At 42.6% G+C, this 23132-nt stretch overlaps 1 protein-coding gene across 1 annotated transcript in view; it reads right to left on the reverse strand.

Moving 5' to 3' along the window:
• Window positions 1–23132, reverse strand: part of LOC125295302 (RNA-binding motif protein, X-linked 2-like) — a 144695-nt gene that overhangs the window by 59749 nt on the left and 61814 nt on the right. The gene's annotated exons all lie outside the window — the stretch shown is intronic.

The following is a 23132-nucleotide window of genomic DNA, read 5'->3' on the forward strand; positions in this document are numbered from 1 at the left end:
AATGTGGATTTGAGCTCAACAGCCCATCTCATTCCTGGGCTTCTGTAGAAAAGTGTTGACTGGCTGGAATTCTGGGTTTGGTCTGAGTCTGCTTGAGCCAGCGAGGGTTTTTCTCCAGTGCATTCACTGAATGGACAGCTAGAGCGCTGTTAGGGGCAAATCTGAAACTGACCAGATGTGATATTAGTGGATAAAAAATCATGCACTGAACGTTTAAAACAAAAAGAAGTTATGTTTGTGGGCTTTTTAACCTTTTGACAGGGCAGTGAAGATCAGACAGGAAGCGAGTGGGGGAGAGATGGGAGTGGGCTCAGGAAATGACCTCAGCCTGGGCTCGAGCCTGGGTCCCTGTGGGCACTAGACCTGAACGTGGCACGGCACGCCAACGCTGCTGCTGTACTACGGCTCCCACCACAAACTGAACCTTTAACATTCTAGGTGTTTTGGTGTCTGTGTCTGATCACTTATCACACATCATGGCAAAGCGTTTCTGCAGGGCGTCATAGCTGCGACTTATCTTGTCTGAGATGGTGACCCAGTTTGCTCCATGCTGCATGCGCAGCTTCTTCAAGGCCTCGTTGTTTATAGCCCTAAAATGAATACCTTGTTGGATGAATGTAGTTCTTTAAGGACTTCCTGCGCACAGCTTGTACCCATGAATTTATAGCCCAGATAATGTTAGGTTTGAAATTGTTCTTCAATAAAACACTTTAACTCTTGTCCTTGTTGGATGAATGTAGTCACTGGCCCACTGGTTAGACCAAAGGGTTGCGGTTTCCCTGCCCTTGAGCAAGGCACCTAACCCCTCACTGCTCCCGGCCGCCCGTTGTAGCAGGATCAAAAAGTATATATACCTCACTGTGTGTTCACTGTGTGCTGTTTGTGTTTCACTAATTCACTTATTGGGTTAAATTGCAGAGACCAAATTTATCACGGGATGACTTATGATGACTTTCTACTACCTCTGTTCTGAGCATTTCATTATGATCTTAATTCTCACTGTTCTGCTGTCTGTTTGTGCTGTGCAGTTAATGACTTCCACCATAAATGCAATAAATGTCTTCTTTTCAGTGTATTTTCATTTACTCTACAGCATTTCTGAACAATGTTTTGGGCTGGAGTTTGGATCACAGGCACTACCCTTGGGCTTACATTATAGCCTACCTTGTTCTAATTAGGCGGGTCAATATAGGGTTCAACGTCGTTTTTTTTCATGGATTCTGGTACTGTTGGACATGCTAAATAACATACTAAAAATCTAGTGAAATCTGACCTTGGGAATGGGGTCATTTTCAAAATGGCTGTCAAGAGGTTAACTGGTAGCCTAGAAATCTAGACGCACCCTAGCGGCGGCAAATTAATTTGCTCAGCCTGTACGTCTAGTATCAAACCATAGGGATTTCTATTGGCTAACACAGTGGATGTTATTCAATCACAGCGCTCTATTTTGTTAGAGAGTCTTAAGGCGGGCTTAACAGGATAACGACAGTCCTGCGACGGTGATCAACAAGGAAGGTGGCTATGGCGAACGAAGAGCGGTTGTTTGAATCGGCGTTGGCGTCAACTTAGGAGAAGTTGGACTTGTGCTTTTCTTTGAAAGTTGAGCAACACAATGCACTTAAGTCATTCCTTTCGAAGAAGGATGTATTTGCCGTTTGCCGACCCGGATAACGGATATGGTCGTAGCGCTGGCCTATTGCATGCCTAGGCAGTTTGAAAGACAATTCTCTGCCCGCCCCTTGGATTAAGCGAGGTGAATGGTTCGATGCCAGACTATACATTTCAATGATATAGGATGGCCCGCCAGGCTAGTTAACTGGTGTTATATCTGGACAATATAGGCTAAAATGTATCCCCTTTACACTAGATTTGCCTATACAGAATAGAGGGCAATGCATTGTTCATGGCATGGAGGAAGATGGGACATGTCTTAACTGGTGTTATATCTCATCTGCAGGTTATATGCTTTCAGAAAATATGTAGTTTAGGGTCTTTGATTTGTTTTCCCTGGACTGTACATGCCAAAATGTATCTGCTTTACATTAGATTCGCCAATAATAGAGGGCAATGTATTGTTCATGGCATGGAGGAAGATGGGAAATGTCTTAACTGGTGTTATATGTCATCTGCAGGTTAAATGCTTTCAGAAAATATATAGTTTAGGGTGTTTAATCTGATTTCCCTAGACAATATAGGCCAACATGTATCCACTTTACAATAGATTCGCCAATACAGAATAGAGGGCAATGTATTTGTTCATGGCATGGAGGAAGATGGGACATGTCTTATCTGGTGTTATAGCATCTGCAGGTTATATGCTTTCAGAAAATCATTGTTTAGGGTGTTTAATTTGTTTCCCCTGGACTGGACATGCCCAAATGTATCCACTTTACATTAGAGTCGCCTATACAGAATAGAGGGCAATGTATTGTGCATTCATGGAGGAAGATGGGACATGTCTTAACTGGTGTTATGTCTCATCTACAGGTTATATGCTTTCAGAAAATATATGGTTTAGGATGTTTAATTTGTTTCCCCTGGACTGTTCATACCAAAATGTATCAGCTGCACACTAGATCCGCCCTTTCAAGAGAGTTCCATTATCAGCATCATAGTTGGCCCCACAAGACTTCCTTTTTAATATTCCATATGTTATCTTAATGCAGAGGAAGTAGATTGGGGCCCAAATAGAACGTTCAAGCATTGTTTTTGTTTACCTTGTTGAAAGGGTCTATACAGAATAGATTATGTATTATGCCAAGTGTGGTGGAAGTTGGGAACATAGGTTGATTGATGTTATCTGAATAATGCTTCAGATATCCCAAATTAGCCTCTGGTGGCCATCTTGGACCCCATCTTGAAAATGACCCCTTACTGGGGTCAGATTTTACTAGATTTTTAATATGTTATTAAGTACATCTAAAGGTATCATAAACAGCTGAAAAACCTTTTGTATCATTTTTTTTGAGGTTAGAAGATTTTTTATTTTTTTCATATATTGATCCGCCTAAATGTCTAACATAAGTTAGACATTAGAACAATGCCCTCCCATCTTGTCGGTGGGGGGAATGTTTGGTCTCACTATGCACATCAGAGGACTACTTTACTAATGTAAGATATAATAGGCCTAATTACAATAGTTTAGTGCTTTTGTATGCATGAGAAATACTTCTCAAAACAACAGCAATATATGGGTGCTTTTGTTTTGGAATGTTTCCCTCATGTAGGCTAAGCATCACATACTGGTAGGCATGGAGAAAAAAAAACATGCTTTTTAAAGAAATTTCATTTGAATGTCTGAATGAAAGGATTCAGGAAACAAAATACCAGGTTTTTTTGTATGGTAAACGCGGAGCAGATAAGCGTAAATCTCTGATCTGGAGATCTTTAACAGGAAGGCTAATAATCCTACAATAGCTTTTGGCCACGTTATATTCAACTTTGACTATAGGCTACAATAGGCCTACTCAATACTAGACAATGTAGTGGAAGTTGCAAGAATCCATGTAGTTACCGTTAAATAGCCTAATTAAATAGCCTTCTGACGGGTTGAAGCGGACCTTTGCTACCAACGTTATCGGGTAGTTTCAGTGTCTGTCGCGCAATACCACCACTTCATTCTACGGTTCTAGTTTAATGACATCGAATTAGCAAGTATTTCCTCCTGATTGCAGAAACGTTTGTTTTCTTTTTCTGTCGGTTCCTTGATCAACTGCGCAGCAAATTATCAGACGCACCGGGCCTAATTTCACTCCACGGCTCTGCGGACCAGCAGTCTCCAGGCTCTCTGGGGCGTGCTTCTATGATCCCACCGATCTCTGTAGGCCTACACGTTTATCGCTGGCGACTCCGAATTAGCGTACTTGGATAAGCAGAGATAGACGGGCTCTGGAATTGGTGCATTTCGCAAAGATCAATTTCTCTCCGCCATCTACTGGGCTGGAGTTGAAGTTAACTGGGGCACAGAAAACAACGTCCAGACCAACACCGCCACCGCCCTTTATAATAAATCGAAACTTATGTTGTAAATCCACAGCAGGAGTCGATGCACAACTCACGCGTAACTGAAACAGGTAGGAAACCTTTATATCCATAAATTCACTTTTTAAAATGTAGCTAGCCTACATGGACAGACTCAATCCTCAGTTAATGGCTCAATTAGTTTAGCTGCAGTTTACTGATGTCTTTCAGCCAGAGATGTGATGTATTTTAGGTAATATCAATCAAATTGCAGTTGTGCTGTTTTTATTGAGTAGTAGCCTATATATAAATCAAACAATACACTAATACGGGTCTACTGAAATTACTTTGTAAAAAAAATTTTTATTAAAATTCATTAAAATGGTGGATATAGCGTTTTGGAACCAAACTCTTCAAATGCTTAGCCTATATTGTACTTAAGTAGCATTTTCAGGTATCTGTAGGCCTACTTTACTAGAGTATTCATTTTTCTAACGACTTTTTACTTTACTCCTTTACATTTTCACAGAAATATCTGTAGTCTACTTTCTACTTCTTACATTTTCAGAACTCCCTTCAAAAGTCGTGTTACTTTTGTGTTAATGCATTTAAGGCAAGTGAAGATTCTCGATTTCGATACTTTTGAAATTAAAATTTGATTTGGTTTGTGTGATAATTCACATCAGTGGCAATCATAGAATTTGATTGACCCTCCACACACACACACACACACACAGAAAGGGATGTTTGTCATAGGTTTCTATTTCAAATTTTGGAAATCATATAAACTTTATATTGTTAATTATTTACAGTATTTTATGATCTGCATAATTACTAATATCTAAACATATTTAGTAATTTGAATACATCATATTGGTATTTAAATTATTAGGCTATACGTTTGTCTTTATAGGCGGTGGGCCGAACCCGCGTATCTGTTCAACTTTGAAAAATGATAGATGGATTACTTGTTTTTTTACTATTCAGTAGGATACATTTATTTTAAGCGATATGCCACTAGTTGCCACTGACGTTCGTGAAGCAGAAACTAGAAATATTACCCAGATAGCAAAATGTATTTGGCCCGGATCCACCTTCAGATCTGGGCCGGATTCGCAAAACGGACCTGGGCCGGTGTCTTTTGGCACAACGGGCCAATACCGCTCCGCATCCGTTTTCATGATCTGGCCCAGCTCTGAACCGGATGTGTTTTTTATTTGGCGGATCCGGGCCAAATGAGCAAATTATCGTCATGATCCGGGCCAGATCCGGACCAGATAAGTGTTCGATAGTGGTGATTGCGGACCTTATTTGGGCCAAATGTGCACTTTCTCATAATGATCTGGGCCAGATCCGGACCAGATGAGTGTTCGATAGTGGCGATTGTGGCCCTTATTTGGGCCAAATGTGCACTTTATCATAATGATTTGGGCCAGATCCAGACCAGATGAGTATTCGATAGTGCCGATTGCGGCCCTTATTTGGGCCAAATGTGAACCAGCTCATTTTACGTCTGGCACCCATTTGTACTATATAGTATTTGTACTATAACAAATCAAGGAGTTACAGTATTTGTTCAGAATTTCAAGCTTTAAAAAGTTAAGATTGTCAAATGTATAAAGGATTACTAATAAAGCTTTTTAAACATCCAATACCCCTAGTTGAACTCAGTAGCCAGTAGTTTGATCATGTATATTGATTGTTAAATTATCAACATCTTGGAATAAATTATCTAAAAATCAAAACCTTGTACTAATGTATTTCAGAAAAGAAGCACAAATTCAAAATTTTACTTACTTTATTAAATTTCATTTATCACACACACTTTCCCTCTCAATTTATTACACACACATATGTAGCATGCACTGGGTGGGTGGTGGATCTTGTCCTTACTGCCCCTGTTGAGACAAGAAAGGCAAATCAGCACACATGACAATCCTTGGCTAATGCTTCCTGTACAAAATGACATTACTCAACATTATCAAGATAGTTAATGATTTGAGTTGAATTTGAGAATGAATGATTTGTGATGCAGTGTGTAATGCTTCCACTAGATTGGAAATGTAAAATCTTGTTTGAGAAAGATGACAAGTCTTAGTCTTGGAACAAGAAAATTTGAAAAAATGTGAAAATGGAGGGTACAAATTAGAAGACAAAGTGGAATGTCTATTTCTATCCCTGTTCAAACAATTTAAGCAAAAAACAGCTGTTCCACATTCAGCTTTAGAGACAGTTATCTTTGATTATGAGTGCACCAATCGGGATTCGATTTTTCAAATGACGATTGTCTGTCATCTAATCGAGAATTTTAATCCTGATAACACCTTTATGTAATATATTTTGGTTTTGAGTTTTAAATGTCAGAAACATAGGCTAAACAGTGCTACAAGACTTACACTTACCTTACTGAAAGGGAGGATTGCAGACAGGGCACGCCAATCACGCCACCTGAACGCCTCAGTCCTGGGGCTGAAGAGACGGGGGCGAGGGAGAAGGCATGATTCATTTGATACTTGATACACGCCTAGACTGCTAACTGTATAAAATCATTATTTTAACATACAAACACGATCTCACTACATAGAACACATCTCAATTATTTTCTGGCTTACAGAGGATGCGGTAGAGTTATGAATCAGGCTAGCACGCTAGCCTGGAAATTGTGAGTTAAAATTCAGCCTAAGTTGCTCTAAGGGAGACTAGCCCTGAAGTAACAAGTAAATTGACCAAATTAAGTCGCCTCGGATAAAAAAAGCATTGCTAAATTAATTTGTACATGGATAAAATTAACATTTCATTAACCCTTGCTTACCCCAAAAGCTAACGTTAGCTAATTGTCCAAGACCAGTTTAAAGTAGCGTAAACGTCAAAAGGATCCATTAACATTATATGAAAGCAAAAATAATGTATTTCATTCTAATATAGTTGAAGCAAATAGGCTTACCTGAAACAAATCAAAGAACTTCTTTTCACTAGCTCGTGGTTCACCAACCGCCTAACTCAGCTCTGGCATGGTAAGGCAGTCATTTTAAATCAGAGAACAAAAAATTGGCTTTGCGTTTCACGACGGCTGCATTTATCAGTTGTGACTGTGCTACCCGCCCCCTGGTGTCTGATCCGGGTCAATGTCTCCATCACGACAGTAAAACAGAGGTGACAGTTCTCTTTCAAGCATTCATTCGGTATCTCACTATGGGACACGCCCCCTCGCGAGTTCCCCAGAAGCCATTATTTCATTACGCCAGCCACCATTGGCTGGACGACTGACGATATGACGTGGAGGAGGTACTTCCTCCTCCCTTTATATTCTACGGGCGCAACGCCATTGCTTCAGTCTAAAACCTCTTCTCGCCCCAGAGGCTTGCTCTCTCGTTATACAGGTGCTGTGGCTTGGTGGCTTAACTGTTCATTGAGCGAGGTAACGACTCGGTCCCCGAAACGCTACCTTAACGCCGCTTCATCTTCGAAGAGCACTGGTTTGGACTTGGCTAGCCTGTCGCCAAACAGTAGCTCCAAAGCTAGTCTGTCACCAAACAGTAGCAACCGCCAGCCTGTCCTCAAACAGTAGCTAAACAACATGTCGACGCCAGTGCCCCCCCCGCCAGGAAGTGCGAAGCCCCGCTAGGATGTGTTTGTGTGGGAACAAGATTTCTGGCCGCTAACACCCACCAGGTGTGTGCGCGCGTGTCTGGGGCTGCAACACGCCCAGACCGCTGCTAACATCCCCGGAAGTGTGTGAACACTGCGCCTCGACTTCCCTCCCTCGGTCCGTGACGAGGCTAGCACGCCTAGCTAGTCTCACCGGCGGCCACTCCCATGCTTGGAGCGATGACCTCCCCTCCCCTTGAGTCAGCAACCCTTTCCCCAGGAGCCGGCGGGCTGGAGAACTGGGCGCTAGCTGGGGGCGACCAGCTCGACGCCCTATCGCCTATATCCGACACCAATGGGGATGCTGGGTGCGACTGGCTAAGCTGCTGAACTCATTCAGAGGATGACTCCGTCACCTACTATCCCTGGGGGATGAGGATGGCGACGACTTATTCCTCCCAGCCACTCAGGCTGCCGCCCGGCCGGCGTGAGAAGTGATAGCACCGCCACTGAGGCTGATGAAGCCGCAAGCTGGCTTCCACGACGCCTGCAAGAGAGCAGCTGCAAAGGCTGCTCCCTGGCCTGAGGCCCAGAAGGAGACTGTGTCCTCTCGCTATGAGGGAAAGAGGGCCCAAGAAGATAAAGCTCCACCAGACACCCACTGCCTGCCTTCCCCAGTGCCTCGAGGAAGCCACGCTCATGGAGCAGCCCATTCTCAGCGAAAAACCCGCTCAAGGGCTTGCGGCTGGGGAATGGCTAGACATGGAAAGCAGTGGATTCTCCTATCTGCCCCTGTCAACCGCTCCTGGCCTCCCATCTCCACACCCCCACCCAGAAGTCTCGATGACCCTGGGGACTCCCTCGAGTCCGGGCCGACTGAAAAAGCTACAAAGCAGTGGCGTCGGCGGTGAGCTCTCAACGCCTGCCCCCTGCCTCATGGCCTACCAAGCCGAGGCTGGAGGAAGACTTCGTCCGCCCCAACCAGCCAGCTGTGTGGGGCGAAATGTGTGTGGTCACAGACCTCTGCCTACGGCTACACAGGTGTGCGGTGCAAACGGGCGGACGGGCTATGGCCCTCATGGTCTGGAACCCAGCACCCAGACAGACGTTCTCCGAGGCAGCGCACCGCCGCGCCAGTACGGATACCCGAGGCGTCCAGCTCCCGACCCAGACTGCCACTCAGAGCCTTGGTAAAGACCCCTTGAGCTCAAAGGTGCCTGGGTTAAAAGCCTTTAACCCTAATGCGACACAGGGGAGGTCCAGCAAAACCCCCACCCGCAGGGGAGCGGGGAAGAAGAAGTGCCTAGCACGCGCCTTGCAGGCGAGGGGGCGGTCCACTGCTCCCCTTCTCGACTCACACCGGCCCCATTCCTGGACCTGTTAAAAGAGGCACGTTCACTGCCCACCAAGAGGCGTGCAGAGGCCACAGAGGCGCCCGCAGTTCACAGCCCACTGAAGCGGGAGAAGAGACCTGGAGTGCCAGTTCGAGCCCCAACAGAGTCTCACTGGGCACACACCAGTGCCCCTTCAAAATAAATGTTGCACGGTCAAGCAGCCAGGCCGAGGCGAGGGCGATCCGCCAAAAGAATGCAAAAAAAATTGTCAAATGAACAAAAAGTTTCACAAAAAGTCACGAGCCATGTTCAGGGGCAATGGCGTGCAATCACTCCCCTAATAATGCAACCAGGCGGGAGCCAAAGCTCCACCGGGCGATGCATGGGCAACATAAGCACGCGAAGCGTTGTAGCCCACGGCAGCTCGTCAGCGCCAGTTAGCGCCACTAGATGGCGTCATTTCGCTACTGACCGAAGCATCCAGTACTGGCGGATGCAACGGAAGTCAGACTGGATAATAAAGATTATAGATTATAAGGCTACCGCCTACAGTTAGCTACACCCCCACCGTTCAATGGGATTGTACAATCCCACGCTACAGGGGAATCTGCCCGTATTCTACAGGGGAAATAATTTCCTGTTAAACAAACAAGCGATCAGGGTAGTCCCTTCGAGCAAAACCGTCACGGTTTTTACCGGAGGTATTTCTGGTCCCAAAGAAAGGGGGGGCTTGTGCCCGATATTGGACCTGTGCACTGAACAGATACCTAAGAAAGTACAGGTGCAGGATGCTAACCAACGGCGCATTAATGCGCCGTGCGCTCCGGGCGATTGGTTCACCTCAGTGGATCTGACCGATGCGCTCCTGATCACGCCCCGATCTATCCGCCCCACAGAAAGTTCCTCAGGTTTGCCTTTCGAGGGTGTGGCCTACGAGGGCTTGCCCTCCCATTTGGCCTTGGCGCTTCAGCCCCAGAGTCTTCGTTAAGGTCACCGGTTGCTATCGCGGCTCCGGGGAAAAAAGGTTTATGTCTGGCTACTTTTTATCGACGACTGGCTGGTGGCCGACTCATACCAGGAAGCGCCGCAGCACACACGGCTCTCCTAACGGAGCACCTGTTGTTACTGGGCTTCAGAATAAACTGGGAGAAAAGCGCGCTGGCGCCCACAGTCAGATCACCACCTTCATAGGGCTGTCTCTAAACTCCGCCTCATTCAGAGGCGCTTGTCAGCTGAACGAGTCAGCGTTCCGCGCATGCCTCGCTTTCTTCCAGGGGGCTACTGTGAAATTCAGGGTCTGCCTCAGACTCCTGGGCCTCATGGCGTCAGCCTTGTGGATTCCCCTCGGCCGTTTATACATGAGGGCTGTTCAGCGATGGGGTGGCGCCGCTGGGATTGAATCCCTGGCGTCACCGTCATCGCCTCTGTCGCAATCTCAGCAGGCCTGCCGCGCTCGCGCTAAGGCCCTGGAAACGCCCACTCTTCCTCACAGAGAGGGAACTTCGATGGGTGCTGTCCTACACAGGAAAGTAGTGGCGGCGGATGCCTCGCTGGCCCGGCTGGGGAGCTACTCCACGAGGGCAGGTCGACAAACGGGTGTGGGACTCACACATGCAATCTTTGCACATAAACCGTCTAGAACTGATGGCGGTTTGGCTCGCACTCAGACATTTTCTGCCCATCCTGAGAGGGCATCATGTCTTGGTCAGAACAGACAACACTACTGTGGTGGCTTATGTCAACAAGCAGGGGGGACTGAGGTCTCGTCATATGCACACGTTGGCACACAGACTGATCTTATGGAGCAGCACCACGGCTCCTGTCGTTGAAAGCCACACCGTCCCGGTGTATTGAATTTGGGTGCAGATTGGGGGCAACCCCACGGAGGAGACTGGAAACTCCACAGCGCATGTGGTGGCTCAAATCTGGTTCAACGGGTCGGTTTTAAAGTGGACTTATTAGCCTCAGGAGAGAATCGCGCGGTGTATGTTTTTTCTCCCCCTTGGCGATCAGAAAGCCCCGTTAGGGGATAGATGCTGGCCCACCAGTGGCCCACCGTCCTGCTCTATGCCTTCCTCCGTTGGAACTGATCACTCTAGCGCCGCCAGGGTGCGGGAACAGAGCCTCTCACTCATTCGTAGCCCGGCGCTGGCCAGGGAAACCCTGGCTAGCAGAAATAATCCTGTTACTCCACTCCCCACCGTGGCGCTGCCTGCAGGGACCTGCTGTCCCGAGCTTAGCGGGAACTTCTTCACCCTCATCCAGAGCCTGGCCCTCTGGGTCTGGCCCGTGAAAGGCTGAATCTGACAGCTGCAGGACTGCCCTGCAATGTCATAGCGACCATTCAGAGCGCTAGGGCGTCATCAACTAGGGCGTTGTATGATAGCAAATGGCGTGTATTTAATGACTGGTGTATTAAAACAGGGGCGATAGCCTTCCAGTGCTCTGTGGGCGTTATCCTTACGCGTTTCTGCAAGACTTACTGGATAAAACAAGTCCTTCTCCACTGTCAAAGTTTACCTGGCTGCCATCTCGGCCTGCCATGTAGGCTTTGGGGACAAAAACAACACCCTCTCATCGTCAATTTATGAAAGGGGCTCGGCGCCTCCGCCGGTTTCTAAACCACTGGCCTTCATGGGATCTGCGATGGTTTTGGATGTTCTATCTCGCCCTCCCTTCTCGAGCCATTACAAAATGTGGATCTTAAAGTTTTCTCACTCCAAGGCGGCTTTTGTTGGTGGCTTTGGCTCTGACTAATGGCGTGGCGATATTCATACCCTATCTGTGAATACAGCCTGTATGCAATTTTTCAGGTGACAAGGTAGAAAAAGCTGGTGGGCGATTGGCTACACTTTTCCATCTAGTTCCACTGGATTTTTGATTGTCGGTGCCGTTTAAATAGTAAGCGATTATTAATGCTAACGGGAGCTAGTTCGAATTCTTGGGCGGAGGGAGGGCGTTAGATCTAAGCTCACAACCAACCAGTCACAACCTAAGCGGATTGTCATTTTCACGCGTGTGATTCATCGTGGTTTCAGTGGTCTATAAATGTAAATCGTTTGCAAGGTTCAGCCTCTTTTCAACATGACTTAACTGTGGTTTGACCAAAGATTGTTAAGGCGGAGCAAGATATTTCATCAGGAGCCACTTCCGGGAACCCGGATCGCACGAGGTCATAATCCTCTTTATGCAGAGCAGAGGCAGCGACTGCTCCATTGAAGTCTATGGGCTAGCTCAGAATTTTACCACATATGCTAAGGTCTTGGTTCTATAGACTTAGGAATGTGAATTTCAAGTACGTTTTCATGATCCTCAAACCCTTCTGAACATTTCAGGTACATTTTTAGCATTTTTGAGCATTCCAGTCTGGAGAAAATATCGACTATATCAAGGTGTGCGCCCGGTTATTTATGCGCTGTTGTTGGCGGTTGCAACGCGTCGCTCATCAATCGTCATCGACCGCGCCTCTTTATGCAGACTGGGATTCGATCCCCATTTGGCCCATAGACATGAACTACGGCGACGCATATCTTGCTCCTTAACAATCTTTGGTTTGACTATCGAGTTTGTTGGCTGTTATTGAGATATTTGAAAAGAAAGAAATTGCCGGCGAAGACACTAAAGACATGGACGAGATGAGATTTTTTTTCACAAATAACAGATAATGATAAGCATACTAGGAATCAGAGGCTAGATCGTATTATTAGTCGATAGCTTTTATTTTGCATGACCTTGATCAGAACAGTGCGTTTTCAGAATGTATTAACAACCTATCAAACATGATGATTTCCGCGGGGTTAGTGCCACCTCCATAGGCTCTGGTGTCACAAACTCCATTTCGATTGAAGACAAACTATGAAACATTGCGTTGCTATGCAACCTTGACTGAAGTCGGGCGTCTGAAGCGTCGTTAGCTTAGTGCTTCTTACTGATATATTTCTACTTTAACAGCACCGACAATCAAAAACCCAGTGGAAACTAGATGGCAGAAGTGTGTAGGCCAATCGGCCCACCATTTTTTCTACTTAGCCACCTACAGATGTTTTACCGGTATGATATTTCGAAACGCCATGTTATTTCCCATAGACATTTGGCCTGGAAGTTGGATGGATACGAGGAAGTTCACGGGCCGGGACTTATTCTGGAGAGGTCTATATCCTGGGCAATATAACAGCTAATGCTATTTTACACAGTAAAATCCACATTTGAAAGCCAGGTCACCAGTTGCCAGTTTGTATGGCTAGTTTTTTTGCTCACTTATACGCTGCAATGAAAAAGCTTTGAATGTTCCTTTTCTTCCTTGGTAGCATAGCTGATCTACAAAGCACAAAAAGGGGCAAAATGTGCATGATGAAGGGCAAAGGTAGTATTAAAATGTTTTCACTGGCCTTGGGTTATGTATTGGTAGATATTCCTGATAGGATAGGCTACTGACATGCTCGCTTTTCTGCCAGTGTCACCACAAAGTCAAGTAGACCTAGGCCAGGGGTCGGCAACCCGCGGCTCTGGAGCCGCATGCGGCTCTTTGATCCCTCTGATGCGGCTCAGCTTTTGAAAATAATAATGAGTAGGCCTATTTAATTAAAATATATTTTATTTTAGTTCGTAGGTCTATCTGAGTATTTTATATATCTTCCCTGCTCACTTGACTCAGTAACCGTAGCCTGCACAATATTGTTACATTTGCAGTTCGTTGCCATGTCAATATTAAACAAAATCACAGATTTCCCTCCATTTCAGTCAACAAGAACACTTGTCTTTAATTGTTATTGTTGATGTGTACGCTTGCTGTAAGCTAGATAAGGAAAATGTCAAAAAGGAAACGTCAGGGACCACAGCTTGCGAGTGCGAACATAAGCGGGCTGAAATGTAAAAGTTTCCATCCGAAGACTGATTCTGAAAACACGAAATGAACTGCCTGTTATATACACGGATTTCCGTTTACCAACAAAACTAGATGCGCGGCGTGGGGCAGAAGACGCTTGTTGGCCGTCCACAACGTTATAAACTTCCAACATCTCATTTCAGACTACATGTATATTTCAAAGTTTGCCGTTCATTTGCATTATTAATATAACATCGTATTTTGACATTTTTGGCGAATTCATGCATATTGAACATATTTAACATTCTCTAACCATTGTGATTTCGAATTGGTGCAGTTTTCAGCACAAAAACTCATTTTATTCTATTGCTCTTTTGCATTGCTCTATGCTGTTCTATGGTGCTTTCTGCCTCTTGGTTGCGCACGCATGTTTTCGTGACGTTGCATAGAAATCCATGTATATCGCACACTGCAACGAGTTAGTATTGCTGTGTTAACCCTATTCCACTTGCATGTGAGAAATCTTTCTCACATATGAAAAATATAAAGACAAACCTGCGCTCACGTTTAAGGGCAATTCCGCGCAAAACTGTCACATCCATAACGCCAACACAATGCTATGGTAGGCTATTTAGTTGGCATTATGGATATATGACAGTTTTGCGTGGAGTTGCCCTTAAATGATGACGGCCTCAATTCTTGCATGAAACTTCATCTCACTGAATATGAGCCAGCCAGACTCCAAGGCCATCACCAAATCTAATCTCTGGTAGGCCTAATGTTCAATTTCGCTAATGACATTGAGTGTTGATGTTACACTATGATGTTACTTTGCATACCAACGGACACTGGGAAAATAGGGGGTGATGTTTAGCCTACATGGGAAGCCTAAGGCCTATACTTCTGTCATTCCACTTTACATTTTAAGTTACTTGCACATTACTTTTAAAACTAGTAGAAAATGTATTAAAAAATCCTCTGTTGAATGAAAGTAACTGTACGTTAAATATCCAAACTTTTTCTTGTAACCGTCTTTATGTGGCTCTTCTGAGATTAAAAAAAATAAATTTGGTAAAAGTGGCTCTCCAGGCAAAAAAGATTGCCGACCCCTGACCTAGGCTATGCTTTGATGCTGTTGTGTGTGTGTCAGATAAATCCCCTTCGGTTTCAGCCAATCAAACGACAGTGTTTCTTTTGCTGCCCGTCCTGGCCATCGGAAAGGTCCAAATAGCACAGGGGAGTTCGCTAAAATATTGGTGGGGACAATTTTGTCATCTCAAAATATTGATTGGGACTAGTCCTCGTCCCACCCTAAACCTACGCCCAGCTCAGTATGACCCTATGCTTCGCGCACCCCTAACCTAGGCTTTGGATGATTACAAACATTGAAGGAGTAAGGGAATTGACTTTGCAACTGTACCACTTCAAGGTAGATAGATAGATAGTTGGATAGATAGATAGATAGATAGATAGATAGATAGATAACATGCACTTACAGCAGCAATGGTAAACATAAGTATAAGTATAAACATATAACTAAACTCCACTTTACAATAAAGACAGTAGAAAACAAGAAAGATAAGAAAACTAACAAACCTAAATACTAAATACACTATATATAAATTAAGAAAGTCCAATGTGCTTGAGGGTGATCAAGCATAAGACGCTTGTAGTGACAGGGCCAGGACTAAGGTGCTAAAGGGAGTGAGTGTCATGGTGAAGGTGCAAACAGTACTCCAACCATAGTCCTTAGTTATGTGTGCATGGCAAGGTGCTCAACAGAGTGAGTGTCATGGTGAAGGTGCAAAAAGTAGTCCAACATTAGTCCAACAGTGCAAGAGTAAGGTCTAGAGACCAGTATTTCAGTGCAAGAACAGGTTGAGGTAATAGGGTTATAGCCATTCATTCATTCAGTATTGTAGCAGAAGCCTGACCGCAGCCATTGATCATGTGTGCTAATAACAAACAAAGGTCAGTGCCAAAACAATGGTTACATTGAAGTCTGGGGCGTGACTTCAGCATATTAAGTTTCTCACATACTGGAACTTCAAGATACATAGCCTCGGATACTTTTTACTTTTTATACTTTAAATACATTTTAGAGTCTGTACTTTGTTCATTTTAATGTACGGTGTCTTGTGTAATCCCGCTGGATTTTCTTGTAAAAATTGACGATCCATTTTCACACTTAGATGACATCATCATTTAAATAATGCATAATTAAGACTGGGGCTACTATCACTTGGGGGTCAAATGTGAGAAAACACTGGTAAAGAGGGTATTTTGCCTAATTTTTGGGTGCTGATTCTGAATATCATATTTACTTGGCTGATTTTTTAGTTTTAAACCTGTTAATTAGCATTTGCGGCCTAAAACTGGCCTCCATAGGCAACATAGAACGGGTGAATAGGGTAAAAAAAATAACTCCTTGATAGTCTTATGAAACTTTACTAGTTGATTATTTATGTAGAGACAATATTTTTTTGCATTACAAGTTTTCTGAAAATATATGTTTATGGATGTAATTTAACAATCTCATTAAGTATGCACTAATTTGCATACATTTCAATTACAAAAAAAGAGACATCTGAATATTGGATAGTTAACATTGAATGTAGTCAGGTTCAGCTTTGTCTTCAGAACTTTTTCTGGATTCAGAGCCTTAAAAGAATGGCTTGTTAAAGCGCCAGTCCTAGGTTATTCCAATTTCAGTCGTCCCTTTGTCGCCCCTCTGTCTAACCTACTGTTTTATTTGTCATTTGTCTAACCTACACTAATTGACTACGCTGATGCTGCATGTCCTCAACAAAATATTAATTTAAATATTACATTAAATATTTGAAAAACTGTATACTTTAGCTGAGTGATTAACCTCAAATGTCTACATTGCATTCTAGACTAGTCTAGTAATTCTCATCTTTGTGACTTTTCCCCACACTTTAGCTCTCAGCCTGTGCCTTTATTCATAATTCAAAGATTTCAAAGAAATTCATTCAAAGATTTAGGGCCGTATCATGACAGTATAAAACGCATGGTCACTGGCGAAAAGTTTAAACATATTGTGTGGGTTGTCCAGTCCAAATAGGGTGTGGTGTAGTCAAGGGCGTACGTTTGGTCTCAGCTTTGGTGGGGACACATCCTCAACTCCTGTTACGATAACATTATTGTTTCAATACCAATAGCAAGTGAAGAATCTCGATGTCAATACCATCATTCACATGGCAATCATAGAATTTGATTGACCCTCCACACACACACACACACAGTCAGAAGAAGCCAAAGGAAGAACAGTACAGGGCATTTTCATGCACTGTAAAAAGAAGCCAAAGGAAGAACAGCACAGGGCATTTGCATGTAATTACTGTTCTGTTCTCCGAAGTCGTCGCCGTCTTCTTCTTCTTATTATTATTCTTCCCATCAAATTTCTGCGTCTAATTCAGCGTCAACTGTTTAATGTAGAAACTTAGTTCAAACTTTGTAATGTAGGTCTTGAAAAGGACATTTGAGGAATGTATTGTTCATTTTTGTAAACTTTATACTTTTTGAGATATTAATACAAAACAAGCTTATTTCCCCATAGACTACTATGACATCACAGTGGGCTAACTAGAAAATCTAATTTCGAGGAAATTACCAGTGCATTAAAAGGCAAAACATACATTAACATAAAACGCAAAACAAACTTTTATTTGGAAACAGTTGTGGGCAGAGGAAACAGTTGCCAGCAGTCATAGTTGAAGACGACTGACAGTTGGAATAGTTGAACAGTTCAATAGTTTGATAGTTTAAATTATTAAATTATTTAATAGGAAATTATTGTAGTGAGGACTTTTATTTTGAAACAGTTGTGGGCAGAGGAAACAGTTGGGAGGAGTCATACTGTAGTTGATAACAACTGACAGTTTGAGTGGCTGAACAGTTTAATAGTTGAGTAGTTTAAATAGTTAAATTATTTAGTGAATTAATAGATAGATTAATAGACAGATAATTTAATGGATGAAGTGAAAAAAAAGAATTGAAAGAAAGTGGGGAAGAGAAAAGTGAGCTATCCAGTTCAATGGAGAGAGACAGAGAAGAGGTTTCATTGAAGTTGCTGCAGTCAGTGAGAGAGCATAGGTGCAGTTGATTGCATTCAAAGTCGTTAATACCCCTTGGAATGTGCCTTATATCCTTGTAGAATGGAGAGACACAGAGAGAGTTGGCCTAGTTGAGCAGAAAGCAGTTGATACAGGTGCAATCAGTTTAATTGGTTCTGTGAGGGGGCTAAACTAATGTCAACCTCATCTGTAACACTTGGGAGTCAGCGCAGAGTTAGTTAATGCTAGCGGTTCATGACTGTCTTGTCCTATGAAGAAATACTAGCCTGCAATGTAATTTCCTCCCCAAACGCACACACAACTTGTGTATCAACATTCCAGCGACAGAAAAACAAGAAAACCCAGCCAAGCCCATCTGAACTATGTGAATGAAATTGGCCTGTGTTGATTCCACAGTGACTGGATTAGCTCTGTGTGTCTGTGTTCTGCGGCAGTCCAACTGAAATGTGACTAACCCAATAATTAAAAACAGCCCAAACAAGATTGAGCATCAAGAATCAAGATGTCTTGATGCCCGAAATTATCTCAACAACTGAGAAATGAAACTGCTCCAAATGGTCTCAGATGTTTTAAAAAATATTGTGTAAAAGCATTTTTTACATTTTAGAGTCTGTACTTTGTTACTCTTACTTGAGTAAAGAAGTTGAATCACTACTTATACTTTTACTAGTCTTTTTTTACAGAACTGCACTTCTACTTGAGTATGGAAAGTGTGTACTTTTACCATCTCTGCTTTCAGCCTGTTTTAATCAGCCTGTTTTAATCAGACGTTTAATAGATAATTCGGTTCAGTTCCAACACTTTTCAGACCAACCCGTCGTTTGACAAGTCAGTTATTGGTTTTATTGTAATATATCTTCCTCATTATTTCAGTGCAGACAGAAGTCATCCAAGGAATGCTGAAAGAGTCGAGGTAAAGTGGCAACATGTTGTTCATAGTGTAGGCCTAGAGATTCTGTCTTTTAAATTAAATTTTATGATAGAATGATAAATATTCTGTTATTTAAATTCCATTTATTTAGAAGAGTAAGTAAGTATAAGTATATATACTCTTTTGATCCCGTGAGGGAAATTTGGTCTCTGCATTTATCCCAATTCATTTATTGAATTAGTGAAACACACACAGCACACAGTGTACACACAGTGAGGTGAAGCACACACTAATCCCGGCGCAGTGAGCTGCCTGCTACAACAGTGGCGCTCGGGGAGCAGTGAGGGGTTAGGTGCCTTGCTCAAGAGCACTTCAGCCATGCCTACTGGTCGGAGTTCGAACCGGCAACCCTCTGGTTACAGGTCCGGTGCTAACCAGTAGGCCACGGCTGCCTTTAAGACATTGATCAATTTTGATCAATTCTGATCTTTGCAACTTTCCCCCACAATTTAGCTCTTAGCTCAACCTGTGCCTTTATTCATGTTTGCTTAAAGATTTAATCTTTCTATTAAGGCCTAGGTCTAGGGCTTCTATTCAATCTAAGCCTTTTCTCCCCTCTGAAAGGTGTTGTAACAGATCCCCCAAGGGCATATGGGAATTCATGGTCCATGTAACGATTACCAGTTAAATTTTCCTATTGAAAATGAAATTGGACAATTGGATTACATTAAAATCATGTTTTTTGCTCATCAAATGAATGCATATTTAGGATTTTGTATTTGTGTAACATCGGACAGGAAAATGGGAGATTCTTTGAGTGCTGTGTCTCCTCATTAGAAAGTCTCTGATAATACCTCCATGGCTCAATACTCCACAAGCCACACAATCTTCAGATCATGAACATGACACTTCTCATTGACTGACTTTATACTTTGCCCGTCATTTGAATTAGGGCACTTTAGGGGACTGTTTTATTTGGTTAATTTGTTTCTAGTGACTGCATATTTCTTTCAGATGGACAAGATCTTTGGCCTACTTGAGAAACACAGACTGGACAGTTTTTACAAACCATTCCTTGATTTCGGGGTGAAGGATGAGAGAGACTTCCTCGATATCTCTGATGAAGACTTAAATACTATGGGTAAATCAAATTATTATGGTTACAAAGATCTAAAAAAAAAGACAAATGATCTGAAATATAGCCAATCGAGGGAAAATGTCAAATCATTATCAGATGTTAAAATCTATTTATCTCTGTCTTTTTTGGCAGTGAATATTCTTAGTTTTTATGTAAGTCGTTTTGGAAGTACTGTATATGTCTAGCACCATACAGTGTGAAATATTTAGACCTCAGTTATTTGTCAGTTACCTGTCAATTATTTGGCATCTTCTGCATTTGTGTGTCATAGAAAATAAAATAGTTAAATATTCAGTACTCTTTTTGAAAAAGGTTTGCTCGCTTTGCCGGTTGATAATAGATACAAAAACTGTTTGTCATTTTGAAAGCATCTTCGAAAAATATAATGCTTTGTATCTCAATTAATCATTTCCTTTATATATTTATACAAGGCCTGAGTCAAGTGGAGAAGAACCGGTTTCATAAACTGCTGGAAGTCATTAAAAAGCTTGGAAACGGTGTCGCTCCTCTCGTGCCTGAAATGCAAGTGACGAAGTCAGTGGGTGGATTTCATCTGTTTTATTCATTCCCCAAGTGCCTGGAGCCCAGGGAGCTAAGAGGTATGTTTGTGCTGTCTGGAGCCCAGGGAACTAAGAGGTATGTTTGTGCTGTCTGGAGCCCAGGGAACTAAGAGGTATGTTTGTGCTGTCTCACGACCTTACAGTACATCATGGAAGTTGATGTATTGTAGCTCTTTCCAGAACACCATTCAGAGGCAAGATTCTTGGATACGGGCGTTTATTGGGTTTCGTTCACGCCGTGAGAACTGTTAAGTGATAGGTACATATATCAATATACAGTAAACACATAAATAAGAAATCAATAACAAAGAAAACAAACTATCAATGTTTAGTTGTCCGCTGTTCTAGAAAGAGGGGTCTGTACTTGAAATCTACTGTATAGGCTACTACCAGACCTAAGACAGTAAATCAAAGTAAAACAATTTTGATATAAAACAAATATAATAAACAGATAAAGATTATGGATAAAACTAAAAAACAAACAATTCAATACCTTGTTGCTGGTAGGCTGTAGATGTATCTTTTAAAACAAAGGTAGAGCTTTAATTGCATCTGCTCCTTTTGTTGTCTTAATGAATGAACAATGTTAACTATGCCTATTGCTCTAGCTGTTGCATCTCGCACATTATTTTAATAATAGACAAACAATTAGAACTTTAAATACAAACAAACAAAACAAGTGATTATTGATATGGAAATAGAATTATACATACAATGGAATTAAAGTGGATTAGAAAATAAAATAAAGAATAATAATAAAAATAAAATACAATGTTTCAACTAAACATTTACATGTTGATATTTTGTTTTCTATTGGCTTTGACTGGAATAGATAAGTGCAACAGTGAAATGCAGGAGAAGGAGAAGGTTATAGTTAGTGTAAGGTGTTTGAAAATTTGGAAAACTGACTGGGTACAATCCCCTGATTCATTGAATCTGGTTGGCTCCTCCAGCACTCTAATCACTAAAGCTGGAGTCAAAGCTGGAGGTATGTTCATGTAACATTTGAATTGAATTTTCAGAAATGAGGTTCTGATGAATTCCTTGGATCAAGCGAAGTTCAACGCACCATATGACATTAATTTCCACTATATTGGATTTTATTAAAGACACAAAAAAGTTTGTACAGGCCACAAATTTTGCCCAGTCTTCACTAAAGTTGGCGCTTATGTTCTTCAGACCAAGTCTCACAAAAGTTGATCATGGTTATAGACCTCTCCAGAATAAGTCCCGCCTCCGTAACTTCCGTATCCATCCAACTTCCTGGCGTCGATTGTCTATGGGAAATAACATGGCGTTTCGAAATATCATACCGGTAAAACATCTGTAGGTAGCGAAGTAGAAAAAGCTGCTGGGCAGATTGGTCTACACACTTCTGCCATCTAGTTTCCACTGGATTTTTTGATTGTCGGTGCTGTTTAAGTAGTATACTATAGACTATACTTCTTAAACGGCATCGAAAATCAAAAAATCCAGTGGAAACTAGATGGCAGAAGTGTGTAGACCAATCTGCCCAGCAGCTTTTTCTACTTTGTCACCTACAGAGTTTGACAGATACGATCTTTCAAAACGCTGTTATTTCCCATAGACATTTGACGACCGAAGGTTGGATGGATACGGAAGTTAGGAGGCGGGACTTATTCTGGAGATGTCTATTCAATTTCAACAGGCGTTTTAGCAAATCAGCAGCAAACTGTCAAACAGGAAGTGAGGTCATATTTCATTATCATTGACCTACCAAAACCAACATCGTTTCTCAAACTCAAGAAGGGATCCTTCAAGGCTGCTATTTGTCATCAAGTCCTATCGAAATACTGTTCCAATCTTTCAGTCTGGATCTGACTCAACAGGACACAGAAATAGTGCAAAAAGGGTACATGACCCCATTTTGATTGACGCTCAAAAACATTTGTGACCTTTGACTTCTAGCATATTAAGAAATAAGTAAAAATGTGTTTGTGTTTGCCTTCAGAAAAATAATTATTGTGTCTTGTTCCATGTCAGCTGCTGGACATACAAATAAGTAGGCTGATCATTAGGACTTTAACATTATATTGTTAGTCTACATAATATTCCAAGTCTCTATCCTGTCATCAAGCATTAAAGCTGCAGTTGGCAAGATTTTTTTGATCATATTCACTGAAACCGACACTATGCTCCGACAGAACAACATAAAACAGCCGGTTTTAAAAACACATCTGCACTTTTACCTAGAGCCTGTTCTTTGTTTTGCAAAAATCCACAGCTCCCGGTTCTTCTAGTCCAATCAGAGCAGGGCTGTGTGAGATCTGACTGTCAATCACAGTCTGGTGCAGTCTGCAGACCTGACAACCTCTACGCATTTTGCGTAGCAACCACGCATTTTCAGATCAAAATACGCCGCTACGTTTTTTTACTTAAAACTACGCAAAACGAGCAGACATCCAAATTCTCTAGAAAGCTCCTTGAGCATGTGAATCTCCCGCTAATTCATGCGAGGATGAGATACAGAGAGAAAGTGACCAATGAGAATGACCGGCAAAGCATAGTGGCCTCTCTTTATAGGGCTGAAACGATTCATCGAGTTACTCGAATAACTCGATTACAAAAATTACTTGAGGCAAAAACCCTGCCTCGAAGCCTCGTTAAATTCCTATGACGCGCACTATACGCGCAGGGATCTGATTGTTCCTCACGGACCGTTGTTCAGGAAGCACACCACTAGCGCGTGAATCGTGATACATTCTGAATTTCGCTGACGCGATGGCGGAGTCAAGATG

This window comes from Alosa alosa, chromosome 5 (genome assembly GCF_017589495.1).
Source record: "Alosa alosa isolate M-15738 ecotype Scorff River chromosome 5, AALO_Geno_1.1, whole genome shotgun sequence".
NCBI lineage: Eukaryota > Metazoa > Chordata > Actinopteri > Clupeiformes > Clupeidae > Alosa > Alosa alosa.